Below are 10,285 nucleotides of genomic sequence, written 5' to 3'. Positions count from 1 at the left end.
TCAGCTTCACTGAAGAAAATACATTTAGCTAAATATATGCTGTGATATCAAACTCCCAGGCTAGCCTACTGAAAACCTCTCATTAGTTTAAAAATGTACAATTTTATCAAGGCTGTATGCTAAGAACTGCTTGATCCTACAAAAAGGATTGCTAAATTCATTCTAATCTTGGAGATGTAATTCTGTGAGGAACTGCTACCTTTTCAGCTGGAAGATATTTCTTTATGTCGTTCATATAGTGCTGGAAGCAGTGCCATTTTCTAGTGTCACAAGCAACCTCCAAGCCAACAGCAGAACTATATTCGGAAATGTTTTTGATTTGCAGACTCTATTTTATGTCACCCATGAAGCACAAGAAGGAAGATACCCCTAAACAAAAATGAACCAACTTTTTCCTTCAAACTGCTGTTTGAAATTTCCCGATACATTATACTTGTAGAGCCAGACTGGACATAGTATGGTCTGTTCACTACAAGGGACGCTCCTTGTTTTTAGCCTATTGTATCTCTGGAGATATAACCACAAAAAATTATCTTAAATGAGAAAAAAAATAGGGAGTGATGAGGTATTCTGGAGGTGCCTATGTCTCTTTTTTGATAAAGAAAGAAAAATAAAAGATTAATTTATACTGGGAACCGAACTTGGCAGAGAGGCTACTGCTTTTGATGATTAAAACTCCAGCTCTCCCAGCTCTGTATCAGGAAGATACAGTGCATATTCCATACAAAAATCTGCATTGTTGTTCAACAACCCAGCAGCAATCAAAATAAAATTATTTCCTGCAAAAGAATCTGGAGAGAACCTGGTTCTCGTTGGATGGTGTCCACAACAGCCTGTAACTGTGGCATTCCTAGAAAGTGGCTGCATAAAGTCAAAAGGCTGAATTTTGCCTATACCCAATTTATTTTACTAAGTAGTGCCAAACACTTTTGTTTTATACAACTAATTTCAATTATTATTCAAACAGGCTCCTTCCAATGACAAACATACTACTCCAACGCTCCACTCACTTGCGCTGTGCTTGGAACTGTGTCACTTGGTGCTGATTGACCTCAACAGAATTTGGCATCAGAAGATCCAAGGAGAAAGAAATCCCATAGTCAACACTTCTGAGAAAAAAAAATGCCTTGAGATTTGATACCTATACCTTGAAGTGAACCATTATTGCTGTATATGAATCTGTGATAATCTAATCAGCCAGATTTTATTTTTGTATGGCTAGCTCCTAGTTATTGAACAAATTTAATAACACAAAAAATGGAAGTGATTTCCTTGGTAGTCACTACTACCATTAGAGTGCCTTCAGGATCCTCTCCATTTTGAAGTTCAACATTCTGATGTCTATCCTATGCTTCTCTAATTTTAGAGCCACACTGTACCTACTTCTTCCATGGATGATTTTGCAAGTGTGCTGGGCCAAAGTCCCTAGGACTAACCCAGTGCTAAGTAGAATTTCTGGTCTTCCTACCCAACACCAACAGACAAAATGACAGAAGGGAGGAACATATTTTTACCTGAATAGCAACCATCAGAGCCCTTCACCACATGCATTAGAGGGGAACCAACCTGCTTTGTGCCATAGAAGATAGTAGCAGCAGTCACGCAACTTCTACGTACCTTTGGATAACAAGGTTGGCTGCCTTGGTGTACCTCCAGCTTGAAGTTCCTATCCGGAGACATTTTATATCAGGAAGTCTGGCACTTGCACTGTTATAAAACAGGGCCTTTCAAGCTCTGCACCTCAAGGCTGAAATTCCCAGCTGTATTTTAGTCTTTACCGCCGGAGCACATCCCCAGGGACTTTTTGTGCCCGTCTTCCAGAAGGCTGCCAGGGCCCCTAGAGGGCTGGACAGCCATGCCCTACTTCCCTGCCAAGTCTGGTTAGACCTGGCCAGGCCCAACCAGAAACACTCAGACCCTTGAGGAACAAGTGTGCGACTCCCTCAGAAGACCTCTGGATCATCTTCTCATGTGACAAGTATCCCTCTTGGTGTGTTAGCATGCACCATGCTCTGTTCCTGCTCTCAGCTGTGCCCCAAGGTGTGACAAGCTCTGGTGGGGAGGCAAATAGATGCTCGTGCCTTTCTGGATCTGGGGTTCTGCTCATGCCTGGCCTGTTGACAAGAAGAGAAAAAGCCTAAGCAATCAGAACACTGTGTTGTTTTTCTTTATTTCCCAGTAGACACCTGAAGAGCCAATACCACATTATTAATTTGTAACTACCTGCTCTGAAATGCGTTTTTAATTTTTGTAATATGCACATTTCTTTCTCTTCTTCACTTATCTTACTTAAATTAATGTTCCCCTAGTATATCTGTGGAAACTTGCAAGCCTAACTCCCATTGATATTAACCTCTCTCCTGGCTATGAAGAGAGGCCTCAATAAGGTCATAGATAATGATTATAGCCTCTGTGAAGTTCTTTCTCACTGCCACAGTTGTGTGAAGTCAAGTGAAGTGGCCATAGTGCACCTTGTCTGGTCCCATTCATGTCCAGCAATGTTGGTGTGTAAATCTATTTTTCACCTGTGAAGAACTTGGTTTTGAATTTCCCACTTCTTTTATTCTGCAGTAAAAAATGCTTCTGGAAGCATGGATGGTAAATATTCACTATTATTGTTGCTGCTGTCCCTGTTGATTGTTCTTAGTTTATATAAACCTACAGAAAATGTTTTTCACATATCCTGGTATTTCTATTTACCTGAAACTACCTCAGTGTTATAAAGATTTTTCCAAATGCAATGGAAAAACCACACAAACATAGCATCTGCATTCTGATTAATGTTCTGGTGGGCCCTGTGCTGTTTGGAAAGATTTGCTTTCCTCTTATTGGCTGTAATTTTTTGAACATACATCATCCAGTTGCGTAGCTATATCATGTACATCACATATTTTATGCCTTTACTCTCAACAGCTTTGTAGTGTGACTCTAATATATTAAATATCACATAAAATAGATATTAAACAGACACTTTATTTTCTACAAACAAGGATTTTACTTCACTGGTGGGGTAAACTGATTTAAAGAGAAATACATGTAAACTCCTGACCTGGGCAATATAGACTATCTCCAGTTTTCACTGTTCAGCCTGGAGGATCAAACAAGTGAATTTACTCACTCTTTAATTTACCATCACACTGTCAAAAGTATTTTGGAATCATCCAGGAAAAAAAAAATATTTCATGCTAGTCTTTTACCTGAGCATAATTCACTTCATCCAAAAAAATCCAAAGGCATTTCAGAAGATGCAATTCTATTAAGAGAGTTACACGAATAATCCTACTGGGCTTGGTTTTGCTCTGCCTTGTATTTTCTGTAGCTGTTTTGGTCTCTGACAGAGGCTGTGAAGTGCTTCTCCTCTCACGTAGGAGTATTATAATGTAGTGCCTAAAACCTCCAGTGCTGCTGGCATTAGAATGAGTAGCATAGTACCCCTGCCAGAGTGAAATGGAATAGGATCAGACCTGAAAAATCTGAAGCACAGAATGGAATCAGTCGGTTCTAAGCTGCAGGGAAAACACCTTGTACACATGTGGAATATTAGGAGCCCTTTTACCATAGCTCTATCCAAATAAAATAGTCTTTTCCAGCTACATGATGCCACATGTAAAGGCAAGATAAGTTAGCTTTGATATCAGGATGAAATTAGCTACAATACCATACATTTCTTTTGAAATCAAGGTAAGGGTTACAAAAATAAATGAGGTTATGCTCAGAAATAAATGGCTAATAGTACTGGGAGGCAAGATTTGTGTCTCTATTATTACTTTCTGAGTTACATATTTATTTTTTGCTATGGATGGTGAAATATAATCTAGCAGTCAGGCAAATTTAATGAGGTTTTTTTGGGTTGGTGTTTTTTGCCTTTTTTTTTTTTTTTTTGCATGTGTCATTTTTCTTGAGAATCAAAACAACCTGATTTTTGCAATTTAGGACAGAATGTCAGGCTGTTCTACACAGTAGCAATTACAATACAAATTGCAGGCAGCAAGCAAAATCTGACCTGGGCAGTCCAGGAGTGAAGACTGTTGATGTCCACTCTGAAAAAATACATATATTCTGCAATATTTTATTAATTAATCTTGAAATATTTATTCTTTTTATTGAATGTATACATCATAAATCTTACTTTCTCCCTACTGACTGCATGCAAATGATATGCAACAGGAATTCAGGGGGAGCCTGAGCCTTTGATAATCTAAGTGAGGAGCTGAAATTTGGTAATAGAGGGCACTCAAATCGGACATAAAATGCTTCAGACAAGAACTAATTCACAGAATCACAGAATCTTAGTGGTTGGAAGGGACCTTTGAGATCATCGAGTCCAACCACATTAAAAAACAAACAAACAAACAAAACCACAACACACAAAAACAAACAAACAAGCAAACAAAACAAAAAAAAAACAAAAAACAAACAAAAAAAAAAGCACCCACCAACTAAACCCCACACCCACAACCTCACACACAACACCCCACCACAAACCAACAATCCCGGGCACTAGAGCATGCCCTGAAGAGCCATGTCTACACATTTCTTAAATACCTCCAGGGATGGCGACTCCACCACCTCCCTGGGCAGGCTGTTCCAGTGCTTGACCACTCTTTCAGTAAAGTAATTCTTCCTAATATCTAATCTAAACCTCCCTTGCCGCAGCTTCATACCATTTCCTCTGGTCCTGTCGTTATTCCCTTGGGAGAAGAGGCCAACCCCCGCCTCTCTACAGTTTTCTTTCAGGTAGTTGTAGAGGGCAATGAGGTCTCCCCTCAGCCTCCTCTTCTCCAAACTGAACATGCCCAGTTCCCTCAGCCTCTCCTCATAGGACTTGTTCTCCAGACCCCTCACCAGCTTGGTGGCTCTCCTCTGGACACGCTCCAGCACTTCAATGTCTTTCCTGTAGTGAGGGGCCCAAAACTGAACACAGTACTCGAGGTGAGGCCTCACCAGTGCCGAGTACAGAGGCACGATGACTTCCCTGCTCCTGCTGGCCACGCTATTCCTGATACAAGCCAGGATGCTATTGGCCTAATTGCTGGAAGCTGAAGCTAGACAAATTCAGACCAGAAGTAAAATCAAAGTGTTGTAACAATGGGGATAGTCACTAAGGTTCAACACACAGGGCTTATGATGAATTCTCCATCACTGGAAACATGATTATTATTTTTTTTAAAAAAAGTTATGTTCTGTTTCAAGTACTATTGTGGGCTCTAAAGGATTTTTCTTTAGTTGAGTCCTCAGGCCTGTATTACACAAGATTTCAGACAAGGTGATCACTGTAGAGCTATCTGAACTTAAAATCTAATCTGCATGTTGAAACACTTTTGAAATCAGAGTGCAGATGGGCACTTGTCCCAAGTAGAGAGTTCTGGGGTAATTTACATTTTGACCCATTTCCTAGGTTTAGAGCTTTTGCTGTAGAACAGTCTCATGACCCACTTTTGCAGTTGTTTCCATTTCTGACAATAGCTGCATTTTCTCATATCCTTTTCTCTCGCTTGCAGTTGAGATGCTGTTGTGCAAGGTGAACTTTGAAGAGGCAGTCTAGATTCAGAAGCTGCTCTTCAGCTGTCTAACAAGAAAAATGCCTGTGGGCTGAAAATAGAACGGTTAATCTAGATCCGTCTGATAGATTGGTTACACTAAGGGTATCTCAGCTGATCTTCAAATACAGAACAAGGACAAGACTGATAAAAGAGCATTGATTAGGAAAGCTTACAAGGTGAAAGAAACAGTAACAGAGAGGAGATCAGAGTCACCAGGTAGCACAGACTTGACTAATTCTTGTCTACAGCTTTAACTGCTTCATAAAACTTCACCATCTTGTTAGTTGTGTGGGTTTTGTATCTTTTCAACAGATGGGCTAGAAAGACAAAACCTACAGGAAGATCTGAATTACCAAGTAGAGCTGTCAGCTTTGTGTGTCACTCGTGTGTGACTGGAGATTCCTGGAGATCTGAATAGTTAATTTCCTTCACGTCACAAGTGAGAATGGGTCTCACCAGCCCATTCTCACAGCTTGTAGTGTTTAGGACACCAATCCATTCTTCTGCAGTCAAGGTCATAATTTCTTTTTTGAAGAAGTTGTTTGTGCATGCCAGATTCTTTCATATTGTGTATGAAAAGGGTACCCCATATGTTGTGAAAAACAGGAACCGACAAAGATTCCTTGGTATACTAAATGGAATAAGAAAACTTAACTGTAGTGTGCAGTATATCTTCCCATAAAGAACCCACTCTTCCCAGAACTCTGCCCCACAAGTATGTCCATCTGTCGCTTCAGTCCACATCTCTCCATCCACACTGTGCACTGACTTGATACTGGCAGGCCATGGCAAATACTGAATTCCCTAGTTTGCCTCTCAGTCTCAACACATCCTTCTCCTTACCACATCCTTTCCCTGCTTCTGGCTTCCAGCACTGTCTATAACAGCATCAAAGCCTGCAAAGCCTCAAAAATGAAAAGACAGGGCAACCACAGCCTGGGGCAGGGGGGCAAAGTCACAGGCCGCTGAGAGTGGAAGGAAAGGTTAGGGCTTGTCATGGATGTGCAAATACGCTCTCTCCACAGCACTGCTGAGGAGGGAGCCCCATGGAGGCTCCCAGCACTCATGTTATTCTTGCTCAGGGCCTCACTGAAATTAGTGTCAGTCTCAAAGGAAACACGCAACCCTTAAAGATACAAAGCTAAATTTTTGCAAACACAGACCATATGGACTATGAACCAATGATTAAGAAGTGAATATCAAATCACTGATCTGGAATATTTTAAAGATGCACATTTTAGAAAGGTAATTTTGTTAGTCTTGTGCAACGTCACTGGGAACAACACAGCAAAGTCATATTTCCTAATTAGAGCTGGATGAAGAGCACATTTGTTTAAATGTGGACTGAGCATTCTCATTTGGGGCACAGAGAATTCCATGTTTGCCATAATATCTGGTACTTATGAGTCAGTCTCATACCAGGTCCTTCTGCTACAAAAAAAAAAGCAATGTCAGGATGTTCCATCTACTTCCTTGGGATCTGTATCAAAATGGAAATTATCTAAAAATTACTTCAGGAGAAGAAAATGGCAGTCTTGACATTTTATGAGCCATATGGGAAAGAAGGGCTTTAAGCATAGTGCTTCTGTTTCTTTCTCTCAACTGAAGATGACAGTAGTCTGGTTGTTTTTCAAGTTTCTACATTAAGGTTTGCTTATATCTAGGTGAAAAAAAAACCAAACCCCAGACCAACCAGCCCTTGTATGACATGTCTGGCCTAAGCTGACAAGCATACTGCATGGGTGATTTATATTTAGAGCAAAGCCCAGAAGTGTCTAAAGCAACCTACTTTCCAAAGTAGAAGTTGTCATATTCTAAATCTGCTCTTAAAGAAAACTGGACCTCAGCGTTATTTTCTGGTTAAAATATACAATACTCAGAAGAAAGGGCAATGTTTGAGAACAAGTATGTGATGTCCAGAGCATAGTGAGGCACCTGATTTCAAGATGCTTTATGCTTATAAGGGAATGGCCAAAGCAATTTTGGTTTAGTCAGTGAGTTGCAGGAATGGCGTTTATGCAAGTGATAGATATTCTTACACAAGTTACTGGCAAATACATTGATTGTAGATGGCTGGCTTTTGGCTTTATCTTTGCCTTCTTCCATGTGATGCTTATGGCACAGGTCCTGCTTTGGGTGCTGTTTTGTAAGTTGATGTCTTCCTCACAGCTGCTGGAACCACAGCATGTCCCTAAGGCATGTTCTCTGCCTAAGCCCCTGTCTTTTGCAGCTACTGTCATTTCAAAGACTTCACATCACAGTGCTTGGAGAAGATGGGAAATGAAAAGGCCTCCTTGTGGGAGATTTGATTGCTCGACGTTAACTTTTGGGTTTGTTTCCCAAGCAAATGTTTCTTCTCAACTGGAGGTATGTTTGAAGATTGTCATGTTTCATGGCTGAGACATTCTGTTGATCCTTCAGTTATCCTCTCATGTAGCTTTTGGGGGATTTTGCTGCACAGTAGCAAAGAAAGCGTTCAAATTTTCATGAACATAGTTCAAAATAAATGAAGTCCCTTTATTTCTTTGCACTAATCTGCATAGCAAACTTTTCTAAACATTTATGGCTTTCTCCACAAAGAGCATGAAGTAGTCAGGTGTCATGCCTGATGGCCACTATGAATGGCCTTCTTGTCAAACAAGTTCCCCTTTACTGCTATTAGCTCCCCAGAGGTGAGCACATGGGATCTGTTACAACTCATGTTGTTACAGCACACCTAATCCTATGATAGTTGAATATTTACTCAGAAGCCTTATCTTCTCAAGGGATCAATATGTTTTGATCATTTATCTTTCCGTTTAAAAAAAATAAGTATGTACATATATGAAGCAATGATTTTCTTCTGTGCATACTTCTTTGCAGTCCAACTTTCAGCCTGAAAAGAGAAAGCTCTTTTGTACTGAATTCCATGGGAAAACTCTAGGAAACAGACCAAAAGATTTTGTATTCTTACAGGATCTGAGAAAAGCTGTGGACCAGTGTGGAATTTCTACTTTAAGTTTTGGAAGCAGCAACTATAACTTTGGCTAAAAGCCAAAAGAGGAAAATGATTTTAAAAAAGAATTTAAAAAATAAATAAATCATCTATCCTTGGAAGACGTGCGCTCCATTCTTATCAGCTCGTGTGCCTCCGGTCCTCTGGTTTGCTTCCTGTAGTTTTGGCATTTTGCCAATGGAGACTTTCATCTCTAAAATTAAAAAAAAAGAAAAGAAAAGAAAAAAAGTTAGTGGCACTGAATTACTTGATTAAAAAGCCAGAGAAGAGCATTTGCTTTGAATAAAATGTTTTAACTTTCTTTTCAGCAATATATCTCTGTTCAGTGGCATTCCACAGGTACTGAAGATGTTTTTAGAGCTGTGCTGTAACCTCACATCACACAGGGCTTGTGTGTGTTACCTCTCAGAAATAGATCATTTAGTGTACTAAATGATTCTTGAAACTGCAATTTAGGTCCAGTTGCCAGTCTGGCACCCCATTAAAACTTCCAGAAGAAGAAGACACACGTTTCTTTTCATGACATCTTTTTGCTGCCTGAATGAATCATTATGTATCCAGTGGTTAAGGAATTCATCCCTTAGACCATGTCATTTCGAGGTGCTATTAGATTCAGAAGCTCTGAATTTTTCTCAGACCATCATGCTATATCATGCTATACAGGTTATCTTACAGTGTCAAGAAGCTTGTTGTGCCTTACTGAGCAATTTAAATGCAAGGTGAAAACCTTATCCAGAAAGGTAATCATGAAGATGCCACTGCAACCACAAACACCTGGCTGTCAGGGTACCATTAATTTTATAGTCCTCCATGATGATCAAAAGCATAGCAGTGGAAGAGGAAGACCTCAGCATATGGGAGGAACTCATGTCTGCAATTGCAGACTGGATAAATCTATTAAGTTTGAGGGGAGGGAAGGAAGGACCTAGAAATAAGTGGAGAATGGGATAAAATAAAGTATGGATTTAGCAAAAAATGAGAATAGCTGCAGCTATTCTCATGCATAAGTGTCCCAGACACAAATTCTGCAGCTGTAGGGGTAGGACTAGCACAGAACCCTTGGGAAAGAAACTGAGGAAATGGTGAACTATTTCCATTCAGGGAAGTCCCTGAAATTTTGCTCAGCCCTCTTAAGACCACTGATCCTACCCAGTTATCCTCTCACACTTTCAGCCCTCCTTTCTCCTAGCGGATGCCCTGCAGATAGCAGGACTCCAGTCTTCAGCCACTCTGATTCCTGGAAGGGAGCAGCCGTATGATGGCACAATTTATTGTGGACAGTGTGGCAGTGCAGGACTGTGGTCCATCTGCAGCCTCTTCGATGACTGGAAGACAATGCTAGGAGAGCAAACAAAGACAAGAAGAAGCAGGAGACAAAAAGTTAACTTAAAATGCGGGAGCACAAGTGGAAGCAGCACTAAACGGAGCAATAGAAAAAAACAAAGGTCACACTACCAGGAAGCTAATGCCAGAAAATAAAAGATGATTATGTTTTGCTTCTTAGCTTCATCCTCTTTACTCTTTCTATGTAGCTTTCCATAATCTTTTTCATGTTATTTTCCCTACCCTATATTGTTTTCCTTTCCTGCCTCTTAGGTATTTATTGCCTGTTTTTCAGTGTGTTTTCTGTTTACAGAAATAGATCATTAGCCTTTACAAACAGAAGTTAAACTCTATTTGAAAACAGACATTCTGATTCAAAATACTGACAAAAACTGCACATTGCATGACTGGAGAGATAGAATAT

The sequence above is a fragment of the Numenius arquata genome, chromosome 2 (assembly GCF_964106895.1).
Source record: "Numenius arquata chromosome 2, bNumArq3.hap1.1, whole genome shotgun sequence".
Lineage (NCBI taxonomy): Eukaryota > Metazoa > Chordata > Aves > Charadriiformes > Scolopacidae > Numenius > Numenius arquata.
Note: the sequence above shows the minus strand (reverse complement) of the source record.